The sequence below is a fragment of the Stegodyphus dumicola genome, chromosome 9 (assembly GCF_044657685.1).
Source record: "Stegodyphus dumicola isolate Sdum_Otavi_A_Nest chromosome 9, ASM4465768v1".
NCBI classification, from domain to species: Eukaryota; Metazoa; Arthropoda; class Arachnida; order Araneae; family Eresidae; genus Stegodyphus; species Stegodyphus dumicola.
The window spans coordinates 14,291,944-14,309,275 of NC_140776.1; the positions used below are offsets into that span (position 1 = coordinate 14,291,944).

Sequence of the window (17,332 nt, forward strand, 5' to 3'; positions counted from 1 at the left end):
CGTCATTAAGAAAGTAGTGTTCGAAATTACATTGGAATTGTATCCTCAACATACGATCGGCAGGGTGGTCCGGTCTCCAGATATCACTTGCATTGACCACTCTCTCTGAACGTACGTCAAGACACTGATGTATGAAATCCCTGTAAAGAGTCGTTCAGATTGGGGTTTATCTGAGCTAAAGGAGTCAGTTCCACGTGTCCACTAATTAAGCTGCGTTCCCACTGGGGTTTATCTGAGCTAATGAACACAATTGACGCAGCCGACCCATCTCCAAAACCAGTTTTTTCCCATAGGGTGGCAAGTTGAAACATCTGAACTGCAGGCACAGCGGAGCTAGTCGACACATAGAACTGATTCCGTTAGCTCAGATAAACCCCAGTGGGAACGGGCCTTGCCCTATGGAAAAAAAACTGGTTTTGGAGTTGGATCGGCTAAGTCAGTTGTCTCCGTTAGCTCAGATTGAACGGCTGAGAGCTATCGGAGTCAGTTTAAAGCTGCGTTCCCACTGGAATTTATCTGAGCTAACGAACACAATTGACGCAGCCGACCCATCTCCAAAACCAGTTTTTTCCCATAGGGTGGCAAGTTGAAACATCTGAACTGCAGGCACAGCGGAGCTAGTCGACACATAGAACTGATTCCGTTAGCTCAGATAAACCCCAGTGGGAACGGGCCTTGCCCTATGGAAAAAAAACTGGTTTTGGAGTTGGATCGGCTAAGTCAGTTGTCTCCGTTAGCTCAGATTGAACGGCTGAGAGCTATCGGAGTCAGTTTAAAGCTGCGTTCCCACTGGAATTTATCTGAGCTAACGAACACAATTGACGTAGCCGACCCATCTCCAAAACCAGTTTTTTCCCATAGGGCGGCAAGTTGAAAAATCTGAACTGCAGGCACAGCGGAGCTAGTCGACACATGGAACTGACTCCGTTAGCTCAGATAAACCCCAGTGGGAACGGGCCTTTACGTGTCGACTAGCTCCGCTGTGCCTGCAGTTCAGATTTTTCAACTTGCTGCCCTACGGGAAAAAACTGGTTTTGGAGATGGTCGGCTACGTCAGTTGTGTTCGTTAGCTCAGATAAACTCCAGTGGGAACGGCCCTGAGGAACTTGTTGCCCGCGTCGTAGCAGCTGCTAGAGAAGTTCAGTACACGCCGTGTTATTTTCCAGAAAATCAGATCTTCCATGTTCTGGAGACGTAGGCCTGCATCAGAGTCCGGGGTCTTAATTTCAAACACCTTCTTTGATGACGATCGTTGTCTATTTTTGTTCTTACCTCTTGATTTCTGCTGCACTAAGGCATAATAAACGTGTTTCCTCACCCTGTTCGTGTTCCTTTCTTGTGTTTTATGTTGTCACTACCGCTGCAGAAAACCCGTTTCGACCATACATTGCTACGTGATTTTCCATCGTCTAAGTGTACTCTATCGCTTTTGAATGTTTGTAATCGATTTGCTGAAACACCCTGTATGTGCGCCTTAATTATATGAGAAAGTGGATGTTTACTTTCAGTAAACCTATTTAATTATTTAAACGAACAAGCATCATTAATCATAATATATCTTAAAATTAGTTTGAATGAACCTCTCTGCAGCGGTCAGCCAAGCTACGGCACTTTTTGTCTTTTGCAGATATGACAATTGCTTTTATTCAGTGTAATTAATCTTAATGGATTGAAACTTCTCCGTAATATCGATAATTTGTTCAGTACAATTTTAATCTACTGTAGGGGTTGTCGCTTTAGAGAACATGGCTTTCAGAGATGCTGAATACCTTTATTTGTTTACTATGTTCTTAGAAATACACCCATTAACACCTGACATTTTGCAATATGCCTGAGAACTCTCACTTTAAAGAGGAAACAAATCGTTCTTCAGTGGGGTGCCTGGCCATTGTGGCCTTTGGAGCAATAAACGAACGGACTCCCTTGCAGAAATGTGCCTGCTTACTACAGCGTCCTAATACAGCCATATCTTACTGGAGGATTGAACTGTTTATTTTACGTCTAATACCTTACGAGATCTTCAGATTCGTACAGCCTTAAAAAGTTGGAGAATGACAACTCCTTGTCTTATTCCCGATAATCGAAAACGCAAAGCAGTTGCGAATCTCTGTCTGTCTACAGGATATGACTGCCTTGCCGCCCACCTGCACCGAGTAAACATTTCAAGCGGTCCTATTTGCCCACTTTGTGATTCTGGAGAAGAAATGGACAGGGACCACCATCTTCGAGGTAAGGGTTTTCGTGGTCTTTTTACAGACGAAAACGCGTATAATTTAAAATTCCGTGCAAGGAATTCATGTGGTGTACACATAAAATTTTTATTCCTAATAATAAATATCTTAACAAAGCATTTTTTCCTGTCCCGAAACTTTTATATTTGTGGAAGTTTAAAAAATTTAGAAAACTATTTATGTATTAGTGTGCAGATACTGTAATTTTACATCTACCTTTTTAAATCTGTATGTAATATAGACAGAGCGACTTTTATCAAATTTCTTTTTCCAAGCACGTAAGATATCTGAGAAAGAAAAAGGAATTCTAAAAGCCAATAATAATTTTATAAAAAGCCTATCTGATCCACAATCTGTTAATCAAAAGCAGGAAAAAGTAAATAAATATTACATAAATAATATAAAGTAGAAGTGTCATGAAAATGTTTCTAACCAGCTAAGAAAAGTTTTAAGAAACTAGGGCAACAATCCCGCTATAGATTGACTCCTTTACCTAATAAATTAAGAAATATTCCGTTCGAAGCAATATTAGTTTCTTAAATGTCAGAGGAGATTTCAGTTATTGCGCTTTCTTCTTATTGCTGTCTACTTGACGCGTATCTAATTTAATTCGGAATTACTTTACTTCTTTCCCCTTGTCTCAGTTTTCATTCTTATCTTAAGAAATTCCCTTTCTTCTTTCCTCCATTGTTGTTATTTATAGATTTGAAAAAAATCTACGTAAAATGCCGATGGAATGTATTTAGCTTGAATGAGTTTATTTGAATTGACGTCATACAAATATGTTACGTAATCTCGTTATTTCAGTATTAGTATATTGTATTTTGATTGTAATATCAGATGAAAATTCTCGAGCATTTATTCTTTTAACACTGCTTATGCGAAATTATTGCTTGTTATGAATTTCATTCGTATTAATGTGTATGCGTAATACCATTCATGCTACTCTTAGTTATGGAAGGAATTAAAAGTAAACTTTGCTTTCTGTCAGAACAATGTTTACAGATTTTTTTTTTTTTAACCTGAAAGCTTTCAGATTTTATATTAAGCCCCAGTGCGGCATAATAAGGAATTATTAGGAATGAATTACGCCCTAAGGCAGAATAATAAGGCGCGTTTTTTTATTATTATTAGCACATACATACACGTTTCGAGAGCATTTGGGCTAAAATTATTTAAAAACAGCATATCTTTAGAATTTCTGGCAGTCATGCATGTAAATAAAAATGTTTTATTCCGTACAGTGTGTTAACACTGCTCGCTTTGAAATCGTTGAGTTTGTTAATTAAAAAGTTCGTTAAAGTTTTAAAAATGTGAAATAGATAATAAAATAAAATCGAGATTCTTGCTTCCGGGCGCCCATATTCGTGTGGAGAAGTACGTTTTCCTAAATTTGATGGCTCTAAGCACCGTTGTTTTTTCACACTGCGAGAAACATACATACATTCATGCACATTCTTTATTATTTAATTTCTTTAAATATAATACGGGGCGATAATATTTGGTGGCAACAACTTGAAAAGTTGTAGAGACATTAGGATTTTTTGGAAGCATGAGAGATGGAAAATGAGCTACGCCTTCGCCGGGAATCAAACCACGGACGTCTGGAATACGCGTCCAGCATGCAGACCACTACACCACAAAGGTAGCTGAGATTCTTGTTCCTGTTGCCACTAAATGATCTGCCATCAGCTGAGGCACAGTAATGTTACTCCTGCATCGGGCCGAAAGAGCTAAATAACGGTCTTCCGCAGGTGTTGTAACTCTAGGTCTGCCTGCAACATGTCTTCTAGACACAGAATCCTCGTATTCAAACTGATTGCATAGTCCAAACTGATTCTCGTAGTGGCCCACACTACGAGAGACATTGAGACGTCCTGCAGCACCAGCCTGTGACATCCCCATTTCCATCCATTCGATCGCCCCCCACCTCAACGAATCGGGCAAATGACTTCTCCTGGACATTGATAGACTCTGTATTTTCAAAGAAATTTCTAATAGCAGCTGAAGATGAACACTCGTGAACAAAACTTACAATTTTTGCATTTTTCTCCAACTCTTATATAAAGTATTGTTGCGTGCCTACGTGTTCGTAATAGATTGAATGCACAAGTCCGATAAAAAGTTAATAAAATTTATTCTTTTCACTAGAAATATTTAATATAATGTAATATACTAAACGCTGGATTTGTCGTCCAAGATATTCATACAATATCTTAAGATCGCGCAATATAATCAGCAGCCATTTTTATTAAACTCATTATTTTTTAAATGATGTCACCCATTTTCTAAAATTTTCAGGCAAATTAAGTCTGAATTTTTCAGCATTTTAAATGCAATGTCTATAGTTCTTAACTGAAATATAGTAGTTAAAATTTCTTATAGGTAGTTCAGCTTAAGTCAGATCTCTTTAACCGTTTTAAATAACACCATACAATCTTGGCAATAAATTCATCTTAAAAACGAAATTCGTAAAGTTAAGGAATCTTTCTTCGGTACCTAATCTACGAAAACAATGCTAAGGGTTCTCGACGTACGGATTCCTATATAATTCACTCTCTTTATGCTTCGTATTTATAAGTCTTTAGAACTTCTTTCAGTCTTTAGAACTTGAATGCTTCATCCTCTGTTAGGGCCTTTTATTATCTTGACTTTTGCCAGAGGATACGCTTTCAAGATCTATTGTTTAGATATTTAGGTCAGACTTCTCCCTTCTCTAACATGCCCAGAAAAATGCGCAAGACGAATATTTTCTTTTCTTTAATTTCCTGAAGCCATAGTAATTTCAGGAAGTGATCTTTGAGATTCATAATATCAAAGTAATACCGAGAATGTGATATCCGTTGTGTGGCTTAGAGAAGACATTCAGTCTCACCAAGCAAATATCAAATGACGTTAGAAAACCTCGTCTGAAACTAAAATATTCATTAGGTACTAATTTAAAAAATACAATCCTTTGAATTATGATATATGTTAAAGGGATTATGATTGTATATTGTACTAGACAAGCTACATTGTACTAGACAATACAATTTCCAGATACGGCTACTGAAGCTTTCATTATTTTATTTTTTTATTATATGACATAAAGGAAAAAATTTAACAAAGAAAAAGATCTGAAAGCTTTCAGGTTTTATAATACGCCCAAAAGGGCGTTTTTTAAACGTTTTATGTGTTATCTTTATTTATTAAATAACATGTTCTTCGCATTTAAACCGCACACAATCCAATTCAACAGAAATATTGCAAAATATTTAAAAGGAGCATATCTTTAGAATTTCCGCTACACAGTCTCGCGCGCTGGAGGTTTTTTTTTTTTTTTTTTTTTTTTTTTTTTTTTTTTTTTTTGTGTGTGTGTGTGTGTGTGTGTGTGTGTGTACAGTGTTGCCATTGCTCGCTCTGAACTCGTGGAGTTTCTCAATCAAAAATTCAGAAATGCTTTACAAAATATGAAAGGTGTCCAGATGCCCATATTCGGGAGGAGACTTAGCATTATTCAAAATTGAATAGCTCTAGGTACCGTTGTTTAATCACAATGCAAGAAACATACATACATTTATATGCCACAGCCTCCAGGTTATCAGGCTATAACGGTGGAAACAGCTTCACTGAAAAGCACCAGAGTACAGCTCCCGACTCTGCTCGGTCGTTCTCGGAACTCCAGGTACTCTCGAGATTCTTCACGCTACAACTCGCGATGCACTCGACGACACACAGAGCACGGCTCCCGACTCTTCGGTTCAGTCGTTCCCGGAGCTTTAACATAACTCTCTCGACGATGCACTAATCGAGATACACTAAGAGACTCTTCGATGCACTCGACGACCCACTCAGCACTCGCTGACCGGCTGTCAACTCGATCGACTCTGCACGGACTGACGAATTCGAGACTAACTATCTCCCACTCGCTCTCTGCGTACCGGCAGGGTTTATATAGCTTTCGGCTTGTCTTCGAGAACATTCTGGGCTAAACCGGTAAGAATTCGTTCCAGAAGGTTCTCCATCCGTCCATAGCATATCGCCAATTTTGTCGCCAAATAGGCGATTTCTTGCCAAATGTGGCAACCCTGCCTTCCATTTTTATTATATGGCAACCTTAAAACTGCTTTGCGTGGAAGCTATCTTACCGCACCTGGAGATTTCGTAACAATATTATGCCCAAAAGGGCGTTTTATTGACGTTTGGTGTGTCAGCTTTAATTATTAAATTTCATGTTCTTCGCACTTAAAAACGTAAAATTCAATTCAACAGCAACATCACAACAAAATATTTAAGAACACCAAAACAACATATCTTTATAATTTCTAATACACAGTCTGGCGCGCTGCATATAAAAATGTTTTCTTTTTCTCGTACAGCATTGCCATTGCTCGCTTTCAAATCGTTGAGTTTGTTAATTGAAAATTCGTTAAAGTTTTACAAATATATGAAATAGGTAATAAAACAAATTCAAAATTCGGGCTTCCGAGTGTCCATTTTCGGTTGGAAGACTACGTTATTCAAAATTGGATGGCTCTAGGTAGCATTATTGTTTAAACAATTCGAGAAACATTCATGCAGATTTTTCATTATTTAGTTTCTTTAAATATAATACATGACGGTAATATTGGGTGGCAACCATCTGAAAAATCAACTAATGCGAAAAGTGAAACGATGCAAAATGCCGTATTGAGACTAACGGCCCTTTGTGTCTAATGCCTCTTTGGACTAAAAACCTTTTTGCCACATCAAATATATACAATCGCCAAGTCACGTGCTATCGTGAAATAGCCTCCAGCTAATTTGTCAGCTGAAAGCATATTCGGGTGTAGTTGTCAAAAGGGCTGATTGTAGTGCACTAAAGTGTAGAGCTTAACAGGCGTTCATGTTTTCTAAATTATACGATTTTTATTTTAATATTCAATAAAAAAACCAAATAATTCTGTACCGCGGCAAATAATATACGGCGTTAAAAACTTTTATTTATTACAGTTATGCTGCAAATGTTCCTAATTATCAGTTCGATATATTATAAATTAAATATATTTTTATTATATGAATGGGCTGAAATAATTGGTCAACAAATAAAATAAAGATTGTTGTTGTGACCTATCTCACTTGCCTGACAGCAACATCAGGAAATGCCTACGAAATTCATCATGGCAAGGAGCGCAAGATTTCGCCTGTCGTTGGCAACAGCCTTGAGCACCATACAAGTAACATTACGACATTTTTGAGTTCCGCCCCCAATTTGGATGGAGAGCACCTCGGGTGGACGGGTCCTAGGGTATCCCACGCCTCTTTCCCTACCATCAACTTCTCGAGAAGACTTTCGACTCGCTGCATGTTTAGAGTATCCCCATGCCGCAGATATACCGTACATTTACAAACATCCATGTCTTCTACAGGATTCGAGCCAGGGCCCTTCGGTACGGCAGTCAGAATCACTAGCCATCATCCCGGTCGGACAATAAAGCAAAGATTTAAGTTTCGGAAGTGATTCATTGCTTTTCAATCGCTTAATTTGTTAATCACTTATAATTTCAAAGATAAATTAAAGTTTTTTTATATCATACTGAACGGCACCGTTTTTGAAATTAACTACCTTTTATGCCGTGTGGAAGATCACTTAAAGATCTTGTGCCTTGTTTAATAATAGGTAGACTTTCCAATGTTATTAAATGGCAAAGTAGCGTAAAATAAACAGCCCAAAATATTGAAAATGTATGCTTGGGAAATTTCTAACATCAAAACTGTGCATTGCGTATTTCTCTGAGAATTTAAAAGCACTACGATTACGTAGAGATTATTTAATTTTATCTTTACGTTTTAACTATTTCTCTATTAATAATATGATCAAAGTTTTATACTAACGAAGGCAATAATCTCTATGAGATAACTGTACATCTTTAGGAAGATACATTGTGTGTATAACGAAACCGCGCATTACGCCTTTAAATATTAATTACACGATCCAAGAATCAATAATATATACCAAATGTAAACGTAAGTGGAATGACCTAAGCATCTTTACAAAATTTTCGGCCTTAAAATTAACGGCTGTTTAAAACTGAGACCCTTGACAGTTCTTTCAACTTACAGGGCTCATAATTTATACATAAAAATTCTTTCTTTATATATATATATATATATTATAAATTAATCTGATAATGGCATGCCCACTTGTAAATAAGTAAATTAAGTAGCTAGTTATTCAAAAACGACAGGCTTGATTTAAAAAAGTTTGCTTTATTAAAGTAATTGATTCTTCTGTTTCTCAGTTAGGTATTCCCGACAGATTATGGATGGGTGAATATGTTTAATGGCTTGTAGGTTCTAAGAATAGAAAGTTATTTGAGGAAAGGCTATCAGAGTTTTTCCCCTAAGTACATTTTTGAGAAAAGAGTGGTTTCTTTTTCTTATCAAAAGAAGAAAATTCAATTTGAGCATTAGGCTGACGTGTTTAATGCGAAAGTAGTTGTAATCCTATTAACATACTGGGCATGAATAATAAAATACCACTTCATGCGATAGATTTTGGAATATTCATTAACTAATAAAGCTAGACTTTGCTAACATGAATTTCGCAGTGACGCTTTAGCTTTCTGATGTCCATAATAAAGTATACTTTCATAGTTTAATGTAAAGTGTTCGAAAACTCGCAGAACAAAGTTGTTTCGCCTACAGAGTTAGAAATTTTTCTGTAGAAAGGCGAAATCTTAAAAAACTCTTCGTTGTGGACAATAATAAGGACAGATTTTTTTTAATAAAAAATCAAATTAAAACATTAAAAAATGTTTATTATTTTTCTTTAATGTCTATTATTAATGGATGTCTTTTTTTTTTACACCAAAGGGCTATTAATTTCGTTTTGGTACTTCGCATTGGTTCACTATAAACGACGTTTCACTTTTCAAACTGTTGCCACCAAATATTAAAGCTCTGCATTATATTTAAAGAAATTAAACAATGAAGAATCTGCATAAATGTATGTGTATTTTTCGAACTGGGAAAAAACAATTGTACTTAGAGACGTACAATTTTGAATAACGTACGTCTCCACCCGAATATGGGCATCTGGAAGCCCATGTTTGGAATTTAGATTTGTTTTATTATTTATTTCATATTTTGTAAAGCATTTATGAGTTTTTGAATGAGAAACTCAACGATTTCAGAGCGAGCAATGACGGCACTGTGCGGGAAAAAAAAAAAAAAATTATCTCCGCCGCGCGAGACTGTGTATTAAAAACTCTAAAGATATACTCATTTTAAATTATTTTGAGATATTGCTGTTGAACTGAATTTTACGGTTTAAGTGCGAAGAACATGATATTTAATAAAAAAAAAAGTAACACGTAAAATGTCGAAAAAAGAAAACGCCCCTTTGGTCGTAATACATCTGAAAGCTTCAGATTGTTTTCCCTGAGTAATTAAGGATCTCTTTTTTTAATTCGATAACAAGTTTCCTACAGAGAGTTTACGTTTTACAAAAATCAATGTTTTATAAGTGTGTATTTACTGAATACTTACTATATTTAAATTAATTTAGTGCCGCCTCGTTACTACACAGAGGGGTGAGTGAAACCTTAACCAGAATAATGCTATCCGCGTTGTAATGAGACAGTAATTTTCCACTGTAGAAATCACATATTTGAATGGAATAAAAAGTTACTCATATATTTAATACAATCTTTAGAAATTATTTTTAGGCATTTCGCTCAACAAACTATGTAGGAGATAAATAATAAACAAAATAGGAAACTGCAAATTATAATTCATAATACACAAAAATTAAATACGCAGGATCGGTTGTATGCATGAATGAATAAGTGGATTAAAATTCCATTACGTATGGAATTTTTGAAACTCATTTAAAAATTTTCACTTTTTTGTGTTTTTCTCTAAAAGTAAGAAATTTTATCGCGAGGAATTGTATGGTTTCACTTCAGTTTATATTTTAAATTTCAGCTCAATGCCTTCATGTATTCTCAGCTTTCAATGACTTTTAATTTGAAAGTGGCGCTTTTTCTTTTTCTTACTGCTTGCTTCTTCTCCTCGTTTTCCTGCTCAATTTAGTTACATTTTTAAAGTTCTTTGAGCTTAATTTTATTTGTTTTGTTGTTACGCATAATCCCGGGTGGAAGGAATGATAGGTTTTAAAGCGACACCCCTGTAATATCAGAATCCGACGGTATATCCGGTGTCAGAAATTAGCATATAGTTCAAGTTGCGATAACCGCTAACCATGAGTAAGCTTGAAATATCCGCTATAGCAGCGCAATATAAATTGAAGCAAAGCTGCGTAGAACGATGTAGGTCCGTTGCCAGTACCGCCAGAGAAAATGTGCCTTCCTAGAAGAAATCCGTCCAGTTCAGTAGTCGAGTGGATTCTCTAAGACAGCCCACGTCCAGTAGCGTTGTGGATTCTATTAAAGAGGAGAAATTAAATCAAGTATTTGAGTAGATACAACAACTGGGATCAAGTCTAAAGCAGTCGAGTGGATCCTACAAGCGTCTGGCCTTATCACAGAGAGACACTTATCACATAGAGACTGAATGGACTTTACGAGGAATCTACAACATCTGTCCAGAAAGTTCGGTGAATGACAGCATAGTGCTCACGATCGTAAGAGTGTGCAACAGGCAAATGTAGCGCCGGACTTGAAAATACTGAAATGTCTGCTGCATCGCATCAAGCGGGTATACCTCCAGTACGCCAACAAATGCAGCTGCACCCTGCTCTACGGCAATGCCCGGCCACAAACTGCCTTTCTGGTATATCCGTTCCTGACCAACTGGGTAATTGTGTCCCTGGGTGACCCACTCTACTCCCCAGACTTGTCTTCTCTGAACTTTTTCGCGTTCTCCAAACTGAAATCAGTTCTGAAGGGCCAGAAGTTTTCGGACATCCAACGTGACTACTATGACCCAATTGAAGGACATCTCTAAAGACGACTGAGTTTCCAGGACTTGTACAGCCTTTCCCAGATATACATTACCATCAACAGGTATTACTTCGAAGGACAGTAACAGCGCTTTATGTAAGACATCAATCCATTGTAACTATAAACACATTCACCGAACTTTCTGGACAGAGGCTGTACATGTCAGTGGTCCTATTCCCCAACTAACGAGTAGAATACATCTAAAACGCTTGACATCTTTGCCTCCGGGCACCATTCCATCGGCAATGAAATTCAGCTTAGTGCTCTGTCCACGCTGTCAGTCCCCGTCACTAGAACTGAGGGGGTCGAACCCCCGAGGACTCCGCCGTTAAATCTACAATCTAGACCTAAAACAGCCGAGGGAACGGACACTGTAGTTCCAGTATGATCTCTGCCAGGTCCGAACCTACCCTCGAATAAACAGAGGCTCTAGTCCTGTGAAGACAAATTATTTGCCCCTGTGGTTGAGACTGCCTAAGTACAGATCCTAGCCAGTACTTCCCAGGTCTCCTGAGTCAACCACGCGGGGGCCCCTTGAGAGACAATCAGAGAGGAATATTCCTAGGTGGAAATTTCAGTTTCAGGGCAGGAATACGGTCAACATTTTACATGCTTTTCAGCGTTTAGTTTTTGTTTCTAAATATAAAAATCTACTTTCATTCAAAGTTTATTATTTATGAACATTATCTATACTTTTTGTTGTTTAATTAATAAAACTCGTTAAAAATAACCCAAATCTAAATAAATGTATATGTATTTTTCAAGTTTTGGAAAGGGGGGAGGTATAAACTTCTATCTGTGAAGAAAGGGGCGAGAACGATTGAGAATCCTTAGTCAAAGAGAAGCTGTATGGTAATATTGAGAGTTGTCTAACTTCACCTAAGATTCTGTTCTTGTTAACCTTCTTGTGTTACGTTTCGTATCTCAGGATTGTTTCAATAATAAAACCATAGTTTGGTTAAAGATTTTGCGTTTTTTATAAAGTAATATTTCAAAGTCAAGTTTTGCAAGTTTTCAAGAGTTAAAGTAAGAACTTAAAGTTCCAAAATTAAACTTCCGATATACTAAGGAAAGATCGGGGAAGTATTATAAATAGTTTTAATTAATTTAGTTACCTTTCTTTCTGCCGTAAATTTAATTTTACAGTTTTTATATATTACATCACATATTACAAAAAACTTACAACAGAAAGTCCAGTTGCAACAGCAAGATGGCAGAAATTCTGAGAAACCTTGAAGAATGTAGGTCAACTTTCGAGGGCTTCACAAGCATGCCGATTGCGGAAGAAAATAAGCAAGGACATTCTGTGGTGCAGTGTTTTTGTGTTTAATGATATGCCTGAACTATTTAACAAATTAGTTCTGACAGATGTCACTTTACATATCCATGATATTAAATGATCGATGGGGCCCATGAATTGAATTATTTTCGTGAATTGAGAAAGTTAGAGTATTAAAATAGGAAAACAACTCAATCAAAATTTATTTTAATGGAATTAACTAAAATGAATGGTATGTGTTCTTATTACATGGTACGGACGTAAACATTAAATAACTAGTATTTGTAATAATATAGAGTTTGGTTCTGTTTGGTAGCGTAAACTAATATCAAATGCAGACAGACGTAGAGGGAATTATCGCTGGTCTGAAGTAATCACACAAGCTCGAAAAGGTTTTAAACAAACCTTTTTATTAAATCAGAACTTGAGCATAAAACGCACTTGTCGTCCTTGACAGGCTCAGCTGCCGCTTGTGAAGAGGTAACTTCAAGTAACAGTCAGTTCAAAAAATTAAATTAAATTTGTCAAGTCTCCTGCTTCCAAATAACCAAATGTCTCTACACGTAGAGTTGGCTCAAAACTTTTCACCGGCGTAAAAATTTAAATGTCGGCAGCTATAACGCAACGCCGAAGAATTCCAATCTAATCATAACTAGCGAAACCTAGTTACGTGGCCTTGAGAGACAGAACGCTAGACTAAGGTCCCAAACACATTATGTTTCGGCTACGCGGGACTTGACGTCGAAAGGGACAAGTCTCAGAACCCGCATATTTCCAGCGAAACCTACGCAGCTAGGTTACCATTTTCACTAACTACAAAGACTTGAACGCCAAACGGTAATCGATTATCGCTCAGATTGGGATCACGTGATTCTTCAGAAACAGAACTTTCGTCTGATTGGTTGACCTTTACCCGGTACAGAGTTCCAGCCGAGACATTTTCGGTGCAGTTTGAAAAACTCCCCCGTAGCCGTTACATCGTTTCCGTAGCTAAACGGGACTTCGCTTCCAGCGGGGCTCTTTTTTCCAGGAATCCTCCCGTTTAAGTCAGTGCTACCAGAATCTCGTTTCTTAGAAAAGTCCCGTCTAGCAGGAACTGCCGCCATATGCGATAACCTCTTTAGATATCCGTCCTGGATCCTCAAAGGGAACTGCCCCTCGAGGTTATGATATCTAAGGTCCAGAGACCTCGTCCAAGGGGGCGCAAACTCTGCAGTCCCAGTCTGGCTTTGTACAAAGCATGGGACAGAGCTTGTAACGCTAGCAAAATATGGTGAGAAAAATATAAAACGCTTGACATCTTTGCCTCCGGGCACCACTCCATCGGCAATGAAATTCAGCCTGGTGCTCTGTCCGCCCTGTCAGTCCCCGTCACAAGAATTGAGGGGGTCAAACACCCGAGGACTCGGCCGTTAAACCTACAATCTAGCCCTACAACAGTCGGGGGAATGGGCACTACAGTTCCAGCATGGTCTCTACCAAGTCCGAACCAACCCCCGAATAAAGGGAGGCTGTAGTCCTATGAAGACGAATTATTTGCCCCCGTGATTGAGACTGCCTAAGTACAGATCCTAGCCAGTACTTTCCAGGAGTTCTCCTGAGTCAACCCCGCGGAAGGGGGACTTGCGAGACAGAAACATGCCGTTTCTTACAGACCAAGAACTTCGACTTAAATACTCCTTCTTCATTGTCTCAATAGCCAGAGAGGGCCCTGGCTTTCTCTAGAAATCTTCTCCAAGCACCTCTGCGTTTGGCAACTGTTTTTGAGTTTTACACCTTTCGAATGTTTAGGTCATTTTAATGTTTGGTAATTTTAATTGAATGTTTACGTAAGACTCTGTAGAAGAATTTTACCACATTTGTAGACTTTTCCTTAGTTCAATTAACCTATTATTCAAATTTTTATCTTTCCTGAACTCCTCAACTTTCCCTCATTTCCTCGCCAGGATGTAAATTTAAAATTAAGTGACACCTACACGACAGAGTAAAGGACTATTTTTCCTAAAACGGATTATAAAATGGATTTAAATTGATTCAGAAGGAATCGTTTTCGTGACATCTGTACGTACGTACATATATATGTATCTGGCATAACTGCAAAACGATTAGCCGTAAAACGTTGAAATTTTGTATGCGGGACTGCTTATAACAGGTAGTTGTATACCTCTCGTTTTTGTTGCTCTCCGTCGCACCAATTATTATTTTTCTAAAGGATTATTGAGTAATATATTCCGACCTGTCAGCCAGCTCGGTAAGCCCAGTATTTTTGTTATTTTATGTTAGTAAATTGTGCACTTTTTGCCCTAAAACTAGTAGGTATTATTTAATTTTCTAATAGTTATTTTTAGTCAAAAGGGGCTTTGTCCCTGAGAGACTATTGTTTTCGTTTTGCGATTTTGCATCGAATTACTCTGAATGTCCGTTTCACTTTTTAAACTGTTGCCACCAAATATTATCCTCCTGTATTATATTTGAAGAAATTAAATAATGAGGAATCTGCTTAAATGTATGTATGTTCCTCTCATTGTGATGAATCAACGTTACCTAGGGCCATCCAATTTTGAATGACCTAATCCTACTGCGAATATAGGCATCTGGAAACCCAAATTTGAAATTTGTTTTATTATCGATTTCATATTTTGTAAAACTTTAGCGAGTTTTTGATTAACAAACTCAAGGATTTCAAAGCGAGCCATGGCAATGTTGTAAACAAAAATTATTATCTCCAGCGCGGGAGACAGTGTATCGAAAATTCTAAAGATACGCTCATATTAAAATTATTTTGCGATATTGCGCTTGAACTGAATTTGATGGTTTAAGCGTCAAGAACATGATATTTAATAAATAAAAGTAACACACAAAATATATTTCTTTTCGCCCATACATTACAACTACATACATTACATTAACATTACAGAACGTTTTTAAAAAAAAAAAATCCCTTTTGGAAGTAATTTAAAACCTGAAACCTTTCAGATTTTCTTTTCTTTTTCTTTTTTTCTTTTTTTCTTTCTTTCTTTCTTTTTTTTTTTTTTAATTTTGAAATTCTTATTTTCGATATGCAACTCCCTGCCAGAATGAGATTTAAGTATCGCGTTTTAAGTAAATGAAGTAGAAACAGTATTTAATGGGAAGTTCGGTCACTTCCGTAGAAGCGCTCAGAAGTTATCAGTAAAGCGTGTTCTGTGTTCTGCCTTCGGGTCACGTCGTTGCTTCAAGCCTATCTTACTGCATTAAGGCCGCAATTTGCCGGTAAAGTTTAATTACGGGCCAACTCGTTTTTTTTTTTTTTTTTGTTTTGTTTTTGTGTGTGTGTGTACAGCTTCGGCTAAAGTTTAGCTCGTTAGATTTAGTTTAGTTCCTTATTTACTATCTTAAACCCAGCTGAAGACCTTCCTCCAAGGCCCAGAGACGCCGTTTGTAATATTTCTTTAAGTGAATAAGAAGGAATTTTAACCTTTCTTTGGACTTACATTTTACAGTTGCAAGAAGACCAGCGAATTGTCCCTAAGCACTTTAATAAGGGTTTAGTAGCCAGGGACACGTTAATTAACTAGAACTTTATAATTAAAGTGACTGAATCATATTGTTCTTATGTTCCGGTTAAGGTTTTCATGTTTTTAATTGAGCTGCATGCAATAGTCGTAGAATTATCCAAAACTGAAAAATGGCGCCTGTTAAGCCTAGCGAGGCCGCCATTTGTTTGTATTTGAAACTCTTAGAAATCTTTCTGTTCGTTGGCCGAATTACTTATTTTGGGGAACAAAATCTAATTTTAATTGAAAAATTGTTCTTTTTAACTGTGTTTAACTGAATTTGGTGTAATTTCTCAAAACAGTGCATTGCGTCCCATACTAAGTTATGCCTGCCGTTTCGGGCATATTCATGCAAATCATACAGGAAAACGTTACAGCAGGCATATAAACTTGTGTCCTAAGACAGATCACCAACTCCCCCTGATACGTTCGAAATCAAAAACGCCACGATGAATTTGGCATTGAAGAACTGAAATATATTTATTGCCGGCTTGCCCGGAATTGTTATGCTAACCTCACAAGTATCAACAACCCTGTTATAAGGGTCTACGATTATGATGTAAATGACCCTAATAATTGTAAACGGCCTATAGCCATACTTAGTACTCATATTGATTAATTTGACTTACTTTATGACTTATGCTATGTTTTAAATGCACCAGTTGACCCATACTATCTGTATTGTATGTACTATGTATCTCTAGACTCAGGTTAAAGCCAGCTCTTTTCCTTTTTCTCAACTCTTCCAGATGACATTTTCAGATCTTTATTGGAACTCGGCGCACACTTTATTTCTGCCAGAATATCTTATTATCCCATTACTCAAAATTATTATCATAATTTATCAAAAAAAAATCATATGTTAGTTACTCATGACAACAACCTACGTATTCGACAAGGGGTAGGGTCCTTGACCCAGGCACTCTGGTGTTACACCGCTTCTAAGTGCGACTTAGGTTTTTCTGTATTTAACAATTTGTAATGGAGGTTTTTTTGAGCTTTTATGTGTTTTTGCCTCGCCGCGAAGTGAGAACCAACTGAATTGATCGAAGAGAAGTATATCTCGAATGAAATGCGAGGAAGTCAATTTAAATGAAGTGCAGCAAAAAAATGTGTATAATTTAATAGGCTGTACAAGAAAGTCACGTGATGTCCACATCAGAGTTTTTTTTTTTTTTTTAAATTTCAAAGAAAGAAAAGAACGGAGGAGTAACCAAACATCCGGTTATTGAAAAGGAACGTTTAAAAGCCATGTTTTTAAAAAGAACTGCTTCTGAAGGATAACAACGTCTTATGCACAACGAAATTACTTCTAATTCTTTTTTTTTTAATTATTATTAGTCCGAAGGGGAAATTTGCCCA

The 17,332-nt window shown here is 37.1% G+C and overlaps 1 protein-coding gene across 2 annotated transcripts in view; it reads left to right on the forward strand.

The window, feature by feature from the left end:
- Positions 1-17,332, forward strand: part of LOC118186179 (regulator of G protein signaling 2-like) — a 325,142-nt gene that overhangs the window by 194,627 nt on the left and 113,183 nt on the right. The window lies entirely within an intron of this gene.